At 41.4% G+C, this 15,154-nt stretch overlaps 1 protein-coding gene across 2 annotated transcripts in view; it reads right to left on the bottom strand.

Annotated features, from left to right (window-relative positions):
- Positions 1-7,386, bottom strand: part of SESTD1 (SEC14 and spectrin domain containing 1) — an 81,154-nt gene extending 73,768 nt beyond the window's left edge. Inside the window, exon 1 of one of the 2 annotated variants that reach the window (XM_087919891.1) lies at positions 7,021-7,386. The gene's annotated coding sequence lies outside the window, so the exon portion shown is untranslated. The remainder of the gene's footprint in view (positions 1-7,020) is intronic. The other variant, XM_087919896.1, reaches the window with a different exon arrangement.
- Positions 7,387-15,154: the final 7,768 nt, after the last annotated feature.

The raw sequence follows: 15,154 nt of genomic DNA, 5'->3' as shown, positions 1-15,154 counted from the left end.
AGTTTGTATTTCTTCGAACAAAATTACTCTGCCTCAGAAGATTTAAACACTATATGATTGATAAATAAGATAGGCAGAACATAAGCCATAGTTTTCAAACATTGACACCTGCATGCAAGTATTAAAGTTAATTCTATGTAATGCTGATACACTGTTATAGTTTGGAATGCTACAGGTTTGCGGTGTTTTGCATCTCTGTTAAACTCCCATATGTCAACACGGCCACTTTTGGAAGGACAAGAAATTATTTATTTATTGAACTTGCACAGTATCGATTCAACTAGGTTCTCATGAAGACTCAGAATCACTGTGAATAAATTTATAACGGTTAATCTACCAATTCTTAGATAAAAAGTACACTCTGTCATCTCGGCTGTTCTCTCCCTGTTTCTCTTGTTCTCACAGAGACACCCCCACACATACAAATTGTCTATATGACAGTTTTTGTCCTGATAATGCAAGTTTGGCCTTGTGTGCCAAAAGAATGAGCCTGTCAAAACAATGAATTATACAAAACTTGATTCCATCACCCACCAGCTATTTTTTTGGCAAGAAAGAGTAATGGTTTCAGTTGTGGCTGAGGACAAGACAAGCAGCCATTTTAATATAGCCTTTTGTTCTTCCTTTTTTTTTAGACCAAATATCTTCCCTGCACAAAAATCTCAAGTACCATCTGCAAAGTAATTCAATTTGCAGTTCTCCAAAATGGAATAGTGCTTTAGAAAATTTGCAGGATAATCACAGTGCATACAGGGCAGTCATCAGTTTCAGCAGAAAAGACAGGGGTGTCCTGGAAATCAGCTCTTCATTTCATTGTGTTCCCTCTGTGATGAAACAGAATGAAGCTGAGCTCACAAATTCTCTTCCATTATAAGGGGCTTTGATTGATTGATTGGCTTTGCGTGTGTGCTGTATAAATCCAGTCATAGGGATTTGGAAATGCTGGTTTATTATTTGGCATATTAAGTCATATTAAGTCAGTCAATAGTACCCCAGGTGCTTTTTCAGGAGGCAACTGGACTTTCTTTGTTTTTCCTTGAAGACATTTTGCTTATCATCCAAGAAGCTTCTTCACTGAGGAAGCTTTTTGGATGAGAAGCTAAACATTTTCAAGGAAAAACAAAGAAAGTCCAGTTGCTTCTTGAGAAAGCACTTTTGAGACAACTATGAACTGGGTTACATTCTTTTGTATGCAAAGATTAACATGTTGCCTGAATTTAAGACATTCGCCCAGAGATCCCAATCCCTAAAAAAGGACATTCAGGCTCCTTGTGTTTTAGTCCTCTCATTGGCAAACACAACCATCCAACTGCTCTATCATTGCACCCAACATCTTGGTGATCTAGCTCTTCAAGGAAAGTTTCCTTCCTCATATTTCCAATGCAAAGACCTACCACCTTCTCCGAAGGTTAAGGCAGGGGTGTCAAACTCACTTGGCATGGCAGTGTCACGTGATGTATCGGGTTTTTTCCCCACTTCATTAAACCAGCTGTGGGTGTGGCCAGTGTGTGACGAGCCCACGGGCCAGAAATTTGACAGTCCTGGGTAAGGGATCCTCTGAAATGATCCTCGGAAGTCCTGATTCATTTTAATGGTGGTCTGTTGAACAAGTTGCAAGTAACTGGGTTTACAGATTGCACAAAGGCCCAGGCTAGCTACCGTACATTATGGTTTGGGTCAACCTAAGAAGCAGGCCTGTGTATGTCTATTTTAGAAGGAAACAAAACTGAGTAAATAACCGAATACTTTTTGCCATGCATGTGTGTAAAATTGGAATGATAAATGAGTCAGGGACAAGGCTGTTGTGGAAAAACTAACTTTCAAAGTTTCTAAATAAGGCCAGCTGTTCCAAGCTTCCCCTTCCTATTGCTTCACTTATTTTGTAAACATCTGGAGATGAACCATACAGGAAGAGAAACAGCTGAAGGATTTGGCACAAACGTATGAACACAATTTTTTTCCCTATTTTGCTTTTCCTTGGCATGCTGCTATCTGTTTGGCTGAGTAGTTCCAGATTGGCATCTTTGAACCAAACCTTTGAACCAAATCACTGTCATTAAAGGACATGTTGCTGGACCCATTGATTTTGAAATGGGGATCTCTTTAAGGAGGCAAGTCTGGGTTTCTACATCACATACATACAGCTCAGTTCCATTGGGCATAACAGGCTGTTTGAAACCTGTCGTTGATAAGATGTGGTTGATAGGTTAACACCACTTGTACAAGCATCTACTGAATAATTGTAGCTTCCTCCATAACCGATGGATAAATAGACAATGACCGTTCATGATGTGCAAACCTAGAATACTACATTATATTCCTTCAGGGTAGCTTCACCATACATGGTCTCCTGGCAGCACCCAAATTGATCACAGGGTTGTATCTTGCTGCTGGAAATCTGTTTGGCCATTTCCATTGCTAGGGCTCCCGCATCTTAAAGGGTTAGGATGGAAGAGTGAATCCCAACTCATACAAAAAGTTGTTCTAACAAGTTAGCGCTGCTGCAAATGCTTTTTCCATGCAACTATTCAAAAGACAGAAACCCTGTCCTATTTTGTGCTTGGCCACTTCGTACCTGATCTGGCCCAACCACATGAAGAGAAATTGCAGGAATTACTGGCAACAGCACATTGATGATTGCAAAGGAATGTCCCCGATTTGCACACCATTTACTAGTCCAAGGATAAATGGCTCCTTTGCAGTCCGGCCCTGCCTGCAGCTGACTTATTGTTCTGCCAAACAACTCGGTTGTTTGCTACAGCCAGATTCTATACATTGCCAACAATTAGAGTTATGAAACTGCTGAGTCACTGATTATTATTTTTTTCATCTGATAGAATTGTTTTTTTGCATTCCATAGCAATGTAAGAACTTTAGCAACTATGTGTACAAAGTGCAAGGCCTATTGATAATTAAATCAGGATTCAAATTCTGGCATTTCTTTCTCACACCCATGTCATGTCATAAACTAGAATTTTGGGTGGGAGGGATGATTCCCCTCCCCCCCCATGTCTCTTGTTCTTTTAAGAAATGTCTCTGTTTGCATGAGCATCTGAGAATCTCCTCCAAACCTTCCTTTTTCTTACTTCTGGGTACCACAAGCAAGACCTCTTTCTCCTGCCCACATGATGGGACTGGCTAGAAATCCCTCTTTTGAGGGGGCAGGAGGGACCGTTCCATCATGCCTTATTTCGATAATACACAAATCTTCCATTGGTTTGTTTGCTTGTGACAATCTGAAAACTGGCTTTCACATAAGGCGAGTATAAAGAGCCTTAAAAAAGAAAAAAGAAATATCTGAGGACTTTACACAGTTTGAATTTGTTTAGGAAGATGTATGCGCTTCAGACCTCCTGTGAATGTGACTGACATTTAAAGCAGCTGCAGCATAATTGCTTGGGGAAAACAATCATCATTTTAATGAGCAGTAGAGAGGTGCTGCACTCACACAAGACCTGAAGCACTCTTCTTCTAATCAGTGTTGAATTGTGCATAGCACTATTATAGTTACAATAATACATACATGCATACATATGCACACATACACACACACACATGCATACATAAATAATAGGCTCCATTACAGTTCCAGCAAAATAAGTGTGTTAATCTATTGCAGCCCAATACACTCAAATGTCTTGGGACACTTGAAAGACAAAGACATTTAGCATTCCTGAAGTGCATTAAAAGCCATTTCATCGTAGGAAGCAGAGTCGTCCTCCCCAGAATTAAAGCCGAGCCCGAATTCGGGTCGCAAGACTGGAAAGCGGACCCAAGATACATGGTAGAAGTGTTCTGGTATTTGAAGGGCTGCCACAATACAGAGGAGGTCAACTGATTTTCCAAAGCAAGATGAGAAACAATGGATGGAAACTAATCAAGGAGAAGAAGAAACTTCCTAACGGAGAATAATTAACCAGTGGAACAGCTGGCCTTCAGAAGTTGTAGGTGCCCCATTACTAGAGGTTTTTTAGGAAGAGATTGAATAGGCTTTTATCTGAAATGGTCTAGGGTTGGACTAGAAAACCTCAAAGGTCCCTTCCAGCTCTATCCTGATTGATTGATACAGTATAGACATGGTATGGTATTGTGGGAGAGATGGTATTCCATAAATTAAAAACAAAGGTTGCTTGAGATGAGTGGCCACTTAGGTCAAGACAAATAAACCAGCAGACACAAGTGGAGCAGACTGGACCCCCCATCTGTAACCATGGGCTGACAATTAACAATAGTTCTACAGGATTGGCCTGACATAATTTGTCATAAAGGATTGCTTTTGATTCCGGGAAGTGACAACTCCAAAGAAGACAATAACTATCTTTTATAATTAACACGCCAATCACGGTAGACATCCCTTCTTTCAGAAAAAGAAAAAAACATTTGAGAGCATCCGCTCCAAACTACTGATCTTGAAAAAGACAGCTTCGCACTTCAGTGTCTGCTATATCAGTGTTGGCTGCCATCCATAATAATAAGATTGTTCCTGTTATTGAAGAGACGGGACTAAAAAGTGCGTCGGATTCTTCTTCAGGAGAGAGCGGGACTGGTTCTGATCACAAGAGAAAGGGAGGTGGAGGTGGGATGGATAGTTCACAGTACACCAAAGCGGAGAGATCTTGTGTTCTCAGCAGAATGTCCGATGCTTTGATATTTTCTTGCATCCTTTTTTTCTTTGATGAAAGAGAATTGCTTGAGAAATCCTTTCAAAGGAGAAAAACATTAAGGGAGAAATTCTGTGGGTTGGAAGGTGGTGTTCATGTTGCACTTTCAAGGTGGCCAGGTAGTGTGTGTGTGTGCAAGTGTGTGTGTATGTGTGAACACCTTGCCTTTTATTGTACATGTACCTCTCCAACACTCTGTACTCTTCCTGGCTTGCTACCCTACTGTTAAATCCCAAGGGAGGGCATGAAAAGGGAACTCTTTCCCTTGGGCGAGGCATCCGACGAATGGAAAGATGTCAACCAGGACACACAAACTTCATCCTTGAACCCTCTCTGCTGTTTCTAACAGTGAGCTCCCGCACATCAGCAAGAGACGTGCATGCCCCCGTAGTGTAAGGTATAAAAGGCAGAAAGTATAAGACTGGAAAAAAAAAAAAACAAGCAGAAGTCTCTTGTGGAGAGGGAGCAAAGTATGATATTGGCATGGGAGAGTAGGAGGGCCTTTGAGTCAGTGTTGATTCCTGGCAACGGGCCTGGAAATGTTGCTGAAGTTTTCTAGGCATCATTTTTTCAGAAGGGGTTTGCCATTGCCTGCTTCTCAGGGTAAGAGAGAGAGGGACTGGCCCATCTGGATTTGTGCCCAAGGCAGAACTGGAACTGATGGACCCAGTTGCTAGCTTGATGCTTTCATAGCAAATCCAATTTTGCCAGAACCACAGATGTGCAATGGAGGTCTTCAGAGTGCTAACGTTGGCCTGTTTCTTTTCTAACCCAGAGGCTGCAGTTCTGGCATTCTCTATCCTGCTGATCAGGATCTTTTGATGCCTCAGTCCAAAGAGATAACACAAAGACCGTTAGAGAAAAGTTCTTGGATGGCTGCATAGCATGTGCTCAGATTTATGACCTGCATGTTAAAGAGCTCATTATCAATGCCCTATGCATCCGTTTTCCCAGAAAGTGCTAACGTTAAACTTTAAAGAAGAGATCTTATATTCTTGAAAGATTAATTTGTTAAATCAAAACTTGACCTTTTCAAGCCTATGCAGGCAAAGTATTACACTGTGAGCACTCAAAGACAAAATTCACCAGGAACTGATACTGTTGCAAGGTTCATCTCCTCTAATTCAAATGAACCTCTTATTTTTAAAAGTATAATTTTTCTCTCTCTGGGAAGAAGCAAATAACAGCAAATTAAACATGAAGCCAGCATAAAAACAGAGCTCTTTAAGATAGTATTTACTATAGAAAAGACCGGTTGGAACATAATTCCAATGTTAGCATTATTTTGCCTGTGCCAAATTAAATATACTAACTGAGCAGTGGTGCAGGATTACATTCCAGCATTAAATCTGACAATCCACAACACAGTCGGATACCCCTTGTGGGGAAAATGTGTAGAATGAATGCATTTATTTATTTGGAAAATGTATATGGCTCCCTCGCCTTACACAAATCTGGGTGGCTAACCAGACTCCAATGTAATAAAGCCTCTATCAACATGCAGCAAGGAAACAATTAAAGTAACCATGGGGCAAGGCAGGCAGTCCCCAAGTTAAGAATGTGCAACTTAAGGGTAACTCCTGGATATGAACCAGGCTGCCTATTACTAAAAATGGTGGAAGGCATTCTTCTTCCTTGAGCTGATGAAGCACTGAAGAAGCACAGTGTTTCAGGAACCCCTAAAGTCCCATGTTTGTAATACACAGCCTGCTTTCTGCAGTTTTCAGCATTTTCCGAAGCTTCAGTGCTTTATAGGTTTGAGAAAGGTTCATACCATCCACCCTTTTAGTAATAGGCAGTCCAGAACTAAAGCAAGTTCCAACTGACATACAAATTTTGGTTAAAGAGAGAACAGAACTTATTCTTAACTCGGGGACTAACCAAGGTACTGCATATCAACTCACAGCAAAGACACACTGTCAGCATTCCAGAAAACCCCAGCTCCAACCAAAATCTCTGAGACAGGCCTTTTCTCAAAAGTTCCTTTTATTTGAGTAGTTCTACTGGCACAACTGGGGAAAACCTGAATCTGAGAGTTCTGAGTTTCCCCTCAGTAATTCAAAAAGACAAACCAAACTCCTGCATCCATCATATGGCCCAATCACATTCCGTCCCAACCTGAGACACCCCTTCAACTACGGTGTTCTGGCCCAAGCTTCGTAAATCATAATTAATCATGAACTTGTTTGAAAAGCAAAACCTATTTTATTGCAACATTTCCATTCCCAGCCGGAGCTAATCTTAAACAGTCCCCCAAGATTCAGTTGGGGGACCATTCAGTTCTGTGGAATGTTGCCAAGAACAGAAGTATCCAATTAACTATAAAAGAAACCAACTGAAGTACAAGAAAAAAACCTACCAAAGTACACAGAGCTTCAAAGATGATTCAGAACCGATTGAACAACTTTGCTTCCTGCAAAGGTTTCGTCATTTAGGTCTCTCCTTTATATCTTATGGGAGGGGCAATCACCTCCCAGCCTTACTCCTGAGTCGCCCCTTTTGTTGCAGCTTCTCTCGCCTTCTAGCAGCTCTGCGCACACGCACACTGGGAACAGGCTCCCCTGGGTCCTCTGCTTTGCTGCTGCCAGACTCTGAAGGCAGCACCCCACTCCCAGATGGTCCTGGCCCCATCCCTGCATTGGATGCAGGACCCTCGTCTGAGTCCTCTCCAGACTCCCTGACTGGTTCCCTTTCTTCCCCACCGTCCGATTCCACTGCCGTCTGCACCAGCTGCCAGTGAACCACAACATACGGTGCAGGAACAACATTACCTTGACAGACAATAAGAATGCCATTATGTCTAACTACATACACCCTCCCTAATTCCCAAGCTCAAGAATGTGGCAGTGTGGAAGCTTCTGGTTCTAATATTGCTTTCAAAGCTGACAGGCGTCCCGCCCTGAAGAAAAAAGCATACCCTAGAAAATAAAATAGACAAAACACAACGAGCTTCCAAAGCTGACACACACATGTGTTGGTCTCATTTAGTGTCTTGGTCCAACACCTGGTGGGAAACCAGGTCTTCACAGCCTTCTGAAGGACCAGGAGTGTCAGGACTATTAGTGGGCAACATGGTTGTTATCTGCATTCAGGGATACCGTTGATCAAAACTCAGTCTCAAATCCGAGGGAAATAGAACAATCCGCAGGATTTTGTTTCCAGAGGCAGAGGCCAAGGCGATAGTTCTTTTCTTTCCTCATACGAAAGATGAACAGATCAACAGCTGAATTTTCAAGACTTGCAATGAAAAACTCACTTTCCCCATATATCAGGAGCCTAGCTAGGGCATGCTATATCGCTCTAGCTCTTATCTTCTCCGTAGTCTCCAGCCTCTGCCATTTTAGGCAGTGCCAAAACCTGCCCAATTAAAGAGCTAATGCTATTTAAAAATCTCCCAACTAGGGACTTCCTGTTGGGTGCTGTGTCGGTGCGGAGCTGAGGAACAGATCGCCGCTCTGAAAGATTTCGATTTTTGCTAGTTGGTGGCTTTTTGAAGCGTGCCAGACCCCGGAGGGGTAGGCAAAAGAAAGGGGAAGACATGGAGGTCTTGGGGAGGTGCCGCGATCCCAGAGACTGGAAGAAGAACCCCCTGAAAACCAACAGCAGAAGAGGGAGATTGTGACAACTATGATGATTGGAACCAGAGATGCAGCAGCCCAGCCGATTAAAAGAAGTGAAAAGAGAGAAACAGCAGGCCGAGCACTGGAAAGGTGTATTTAAAGAATATCTTCAGAATATTGGTGTATACTGTAAAGAAAGCTCCGAATTGAGTGGTGTGGTGAAGCGGCGGAGTTTTTGACAGGAGCGCTGACTGAAACAATGGCAGAGATTTATGTTGACTAATGGAATCGTGAAACCTGAGGAAACGAAGGGTGAGACAACAACATTTGTTTTGTGAGTGGAGGAGTGAACTATAGAATCTTATTGTCCATTTGAGAAGTGGGGAAAGGAAGAAAAAGAAGTGAAAGTGATTAAGTGTTATAAGAAAACGAAAGGACAATTAAGAGTGTAAAACTTGGGAACGAACTTTTGCTGCATTGAAAGATCGGAAGAAAGGACTGGGGAAAAGAAACTTTAATTTGATAAATATTAATAGACAATCCTGACAACAAAATAAGAAAGATTTATTTAAGGTTCATAAGTGAAACTGTGACTCTGTGGGAACAAAAGAACAAAAGAGCAACAAGAAAATACACAAACGGAGAAAGTGACAGTGCAATTTGGAATGACGACATTTTGAATTAAGAGCTGAAGTAAGACAATTAACAAAAAAATTGCTTGATCTGATTTAATAGATATTGGTAAGATACAAACCTATTTAAGTGATGTTGAAAACTAATTAGAAAACTAATTTGATAGAGGTAAATATACTAGAAGTTTGTATGCAGAATATTGCTTAATGCTGATTGAACTCTTTGGATTAATTGTATAATTGTTGGAAAGTGATTCTATAAACATATTAGATGGTCAAAGAATAATTATACAGTATTATTATTCTCATCTTATTGTTCTATGTAGAGTTGTAATTGCAGGAATGTTCCAATCTCGGATGGCAAACCTCAGATAAAGAATGTTTCCAAGCAAATACAACTCAGGTAAACAAAGTCACTAATCTAAAGGAGGATTAGAGAGAGGAAGTAAACATAAGTTAGACTTTAACTAGAGATAATTAATTACTGTGCTAAACAGTAACAAAAGTTAAGCAGTAACCAAAGTTAACCAGTGATGGAGGATAACTAAAAATGTGTATAAATGCAAGAATAGACTCCAATAAAGATCATCATGATTCAGTTGTTCATGATCAAACAAATTGACTGCCTCGTCATTACAACAGTTCTACTGATAAATTATACCAGTGGTTCCCAAACTTTTTCAGTCCACCGCCCCCTTTGTGTTAGAAACTCATCCTCAGTGCCCCCCACCCAGGGGTGGGATTTAAATTTCTGTGGGCATGGCCTAATTTGAGGGCGTGGCTTGCTGGTCATGTGACTGGCTGATGTGGCTTGCTGGCTGGGTGTGGCTTGCTGGTCACATGACCGGATAGGTATGGTTTGGTGGTCATGTGATTGGGTGGGCATGGCCAGGTGACTGGGAAACCAAATACAAGTGGTCCTCACTTAATGGCCAGTTGTTTAGCAAGTGTTCTAATTTATGACCGGCCTCCCCAGAGCTACTTGACCTGTTTTGGGAGTTTTGACAGCCATACACACACATACACACACACTCCCTTCTAACCCTGCTGGAGCAGGTCATTGCACTAGAATCGGCAAAGCATCTCTGATTAGATTCTAGTAGTGAATAAAATCTAATCAGAGATGCTTTGCCGATTCTTGTTGATTTGTTTTATTTTTATTTCTTTATTTTATGTTGCTGAATTGCACTGACATGTGTGTCCCTTCTTGTGCACAGCCCAGAAGCTTTTGTGATTCTTTGCAGCAAAAATTACCGACCTCTGGCTTTGCTCAACTTTTCAAACATGCCACCACTGCCGTGTTTTAGGTGCCAGCCCTGCAGGTCCACCCCATTGAGGCTGCTGCACCGGAGGGACCTGCCCAAGCAAGTCCGAGCGAAGCAGTGCACCAAGTCAATGGGGTGAGCCTGAGAGAGGGAAAGAGAGAGAGAGAAAAGAAAGAGAGAAAGAGAGAAGAAAAGAAAGAGAAAAGGGAAAGAAAGAAAAAGGGACAGATGAAGAAAGAGGGTGGTGGTGGAAGGAAGGGACAGAAAGAAAAAGAAATAAAGAAGGAGGGAGGGAGGGAAGAGAAAAATAATGAGATATCTATTCTAGTCCAATCACCTGCTCCAGCAGGGTTAGAAGGGAGTGTGTGTGTGTGTGTGTGTGTGTGTGTGTGTGTGTGTAAGTGTCTGTGTGTTCTCCTTGTAATTTACCAGTACATTTTGGTTTTGCCTTCTTCAGAACTGGCACTTTAAAACATTGGGGAAAAATAATTCTTTAGGGTAGATCTGGTCCAATGGATCCTGCTTAAAGTCTCAACAAAATGTGAGAGCTTCCTGATAGTCTTGACCATGTTTCATCCACAAAACCTTTAATAGAAGCCAAAGATGTTTCAATGTGCTGGCAAAAATGTTTCAATGTGGAAAAGGGCCTCAGTCTAAACTAGGCCTCATTTCAATCTGATGCATCTGGCCTCTCTCTCTCTCTCTCTCTCTCTTTCTCATCTCTCTCTCCCCCCCCTCCCTCCCAGACTGGCTTTGCTCTACTTTCCCAATGTGCCCGCAGGGCCAGCGCTTAGAACATGAATGAATGAATGGATGGATAGATAGATAGACAGAGAGAGAGACAGGTAGGTAGGTAGGTAGGTAGGTAGATAGATAGATATATTGGTAGATAGATAGATAGATATACATAGATAGATGATAGATAGATAGATAGATAGATAGATAGATAGATAGGTAGGTAGGTAGGTAGATAGATAGATAGATAGATAGATAGATAGATAGATAGATAGATAGATAGATAGATAGGCAGGCAGGCAGGCAGGCAGGCAGGCAGGCAGACCTTTTGGATGGATGTATGGATAGATAGGTAGATAGGTAGGTAGGTAGGCACCGCCCTCTACGACATGAGTGCCCTGAGAGGGGGGGCAGCTTGGGAGGCTGGAGGGGCACAGCAACTACAAAGAGGAGTGGGCTTGGCTGAGCTGGATCCTGGATATTGGGCATGTGGTCAAAGCCGCCCTTCCTCTGCCTCCCCCTAAGTCAGGGATCTGCAACCTTAAACACTCAAAGAGCCATTTGGACCTGTGGGCGTGGCAACTCAATGTCACTCCCACTGAGTCACATGACCCCACCCCCCAGGTTTTGTGGTTTTCTGTGTTCCCTATGCTCTCTCTCCTCCATCCCTCTCCCACCTCTATCTTTCTCTCCCCTCTATCTCCCTCCTTTCCTCCTTCTCATCTCTCTTTCTTTCTCTCTCCCTCTCCTTCTCTTTCTCTCCTCTAACTCTCTCTCTTTCTCCCTCTCTCTATGCCTCTTCCTCCCTCCTTCTCCCCCATTCCCCACTCCCCCCTTCCCAACTCCCACACCCAGGGAATAACTGGAAGGAAATTTGGCCACGTTCTTTCTGTCTCTGGAAACCTTGCATTCCAGAGGGAGTGACAGTCAGGCTGTTCCCTCACAGTGCTACGAGGTTACTGCCTTAGATTTGCTGCTGAATCCTTGAAAAACTGGGCAAAGACAGAGAGAGGGGAGCAAACAGAGCTGAACTGAGCCGAATCTCTCTCTCTCCCTGTCTCTCTCCCTGTCTCTGTCTCTCTCTCTCCCTGTCTCTGTCTCTGTCTCTCTCTCTCTCTCTCTCGGAAAGCCCTGCGTGCTCTCCTTGGAGCTCTTCGCTCTCCCCTTTTCTTTCTTCCTTTTGGAAATCTGGCCTGGCTGAAGAACGAGGGGAGGGGGAGGAGGGAAGCCTCCACCGCGGCTTCCGCTCGTTCCTCAGCTAGCCCGGATTTCCAAAAGGAAGGCAGAAGAAAGGGTAGCGAAGAGTAGAGCATGCACGGCTTTCCGAGAGTGTGAGAAGCTTCTTTTCTTTCTTCGTGGCGAGTTTTTGGTAATCCAGGTTGGCTGAGGAATGAGCGCAAGCTTCCTCCCTCCCTCCCTCTCCTCTCGCTTCTCCTTTCGTGCGCGCCCTCCAGGCTCCACCGCAGCCGGCTCCGTGGCTGTTCGCTGCTCTTGCAGCACGCTCAAATTTACTGCACTTCACTCCATCCCCTCCTCCTCCTCCTCCTCCTGGAGCCCATTACAATGCGGTGCATCGGAGCTGCCGCATTCGAAGCGCCGGCTCCTGAGTGGTGCAAGAGTCAATGGGGGAGACCCTGCAGAGCCTCGAACGCCCCCCTGCCGGCCCCCTTGCCTCTTAGCGTCCCCCTAAGGCATCCCACCGCTCACTTTGGGAACCACTGAATTATACCAATTAATTTTTGTTGAAAAGTACTATATAAGAAATCTAAGGGAAAAAAAAAAGAAATTAGACTTATGTACTTCGATTAAATATATATCCTTAAAGAAATAGATAAATTCACATATTTAAATATATTAATGAGCTGAGTGCTTTAACTATTTACAATATTTACGTGATTATGTAGATTTGGTGTTTTTTCTGCTTAAACATATTGGTATCTACTTACTTGTATTCATACTGGATTAACTAAATATATATTGGATTAATATTTAACTCTAAACCTTAGAATATTTGACCACTTAAGAAATTGAAGTAAGATCTGTCTGGGACTATCTATAATAGAAAACTCGTATTGAAAAATATATGTATAAATACGTACACTATATTTAAAGGAGAAGACAATATAACTATTAGGATAGTTGATGGTGGATTGGAGAGAGCTTTTACAAACAGTTAAAATGGCAACAATAACTACAAATGTAAAATCAGGGAAGAAACCTACAACAGCGACATCTTCACCTTTGGCAGAGATCGATTGATGCAATGTTAGGCAGAAAAGACAAGTTCTGCCCAAAGTTTGCAGGCAGTACAGTCAACGCTTGCCATGTTGCAGGAAATGATGGTAAAAACCCATGAACTGATAGCAAGAAATCACAAAGACATGAAATTAGAAATGAGAACGGAAGTAGGAGTGCATCATTTTATTTGAGATTCCAGAACATTGTTGAAGATAAAAAGGAAGATCTACATGAAATAATGGCAAACTTGATAGCAACAGTCTTACAGAAAGACAAACAGGAAATTGAGAATGACACCAATGAGGTTTGCCCAGAGACACAGACTACCCCGAGAAGTCCACATCCGATTCGCGAGAAAGACAATATGAGACATGCTATATGGCAAGACCAGAGACGAGCCACTGATATATAAAGATCATGAAGTTGAAGCAAATACCCAGGAGAGTTAGGGGGCAAAGAAGGGGCTATCAGTTTTTGTCATCTCAATTAAGAATGGTATACCGTTCAGATGGCTCACCCCAGAAGGGCTCCTAGTAGCATGGCAGGATAAAAAATATAAAATTGATACAATAGAGAAAGCACATCAATTTTGCGAACAATATCTGGGACCTGAAGAAGAACGTGAAAGTGGAGAAGATTTAAATACAAGAAGTCAGGAAGAACATCCATCCAAAGAGAAAGAAATTGCACCACAGTCAAAATCTGAGAAACTTAGAGAAGATGAGGACAACAGACCAAGTACAAGAGAACCCAGAACAAGGAAAGAAACAAAGAACGTTCTACACAGACAGTAACATGAACAGAGAAATTACCTTATTCTCAGTTAATATCAATGGTTTAAATTCAACATCAAAAAGAAAACAGTCATTTGAAAAACTTAAAAAGCAAAATGCAGATATAACTTGTATACAAGAAGTACACATCATAGATAAACAGGCAGATCTCCTAAAGGATACTAATTTGGGAAAAATGTATTGGGCTCTTTCAAATCAAAGAAAAGGGGGTATCGTATATATAAAAGATTGGCTGCAACATAAACAAGTATATAAGGATGATGATGGAAGAATGTTATTTATAGAAATAATATTAAACCAGAAAAAGACTTTGTTAGTTACAGTAAATGCCCCAAATGTAAATCAAAAAGAATTTTACAATAAACTCCATCATAAGATAGTAGAAAATAAATATACAAATGTATGTATTGTAGGAGATTTAAATGCTGTTTCAGACAAGGACAAAGGCTATAAAAGTTCCAATAAAAATAAAAGGAGACCATTCCCATCTTCTTTGAATAACATGGTAAGGGAATTAAATTTGAAGGATGTGTGGAGAGAACTATATCCAACCAAAAAGCAATATACTTTCTTTTCCAATCCCAATCACTCTTGGTCTAGAATAGATCGGATTTGGATGGACCCAGGCTTAATGGAAAACATTGAAAATATAGAGATTTTACCAAATGTATGGGCTGATCATAACCCTATTCAAATTAAGTGGAAAGGAAAGAGAATGATCGGAAGGTGGACATTCAATAATAGTATATTAAAAGATAACGAATATATTGAAATGGTGAGAAAAGAATTGAAAATATTTTTTGAAATAAACGAGAGAGCATATGTTCCCTCCAAAATCTCTGGGATACAACAAAAGCTTACGTGAGAGGTTTAACTATTGGCTGTAGTATTAAAAAGAATAAAGAAAAAAGATAACAAAATCTGTGGAGAGAGAAACTTTAAGATTTAGAAGTAAGTAGACAAATTGATCCGAATAATCAAAACACTAGTAAAGAAACAGATTTGGTAAAACATAAGATAAATTTAAGTATTCAGGAAGACCTGGCCCGAAAAGTTAAATTAGTAAAACAAAATTATTTTGAAAATGCAAATAAGCCGGGGAGATGGTTAGCCCATAAAATAAAAAAAAGAACAAGGAAAAAGAACGATTGTAGCTTTCCAAGACCAAGAAGGGAAAGTATGTACTCAGGCTAAGGAAAAGAAAGATATTGCCAAGGACTTTTTTTACAAATCTATACAATCAAGAAGAAGTACCAGAAGAACTTATTA

Source organism: Pseudonaja textilis, chromosome 1 (assembly GCF_049901715.1).
Source record: "Pseudonaja textilis isolate UNSWEBS1 chromosome 1, rPseTex1.2, whole genome shotgun sequence".
Classification (NCBI taxonomy): Eukaryota; Metazoa; Chordata; class Lepidosauria; order Squamata; family Elapidae; genus Pseudonaja; species Pseudonaja textilis.
The sequence above is the reverse complement of the archived record's forward strand: the minus strand, read 5'-3'. Positions and strand labels throughout refer to the sequence as shown.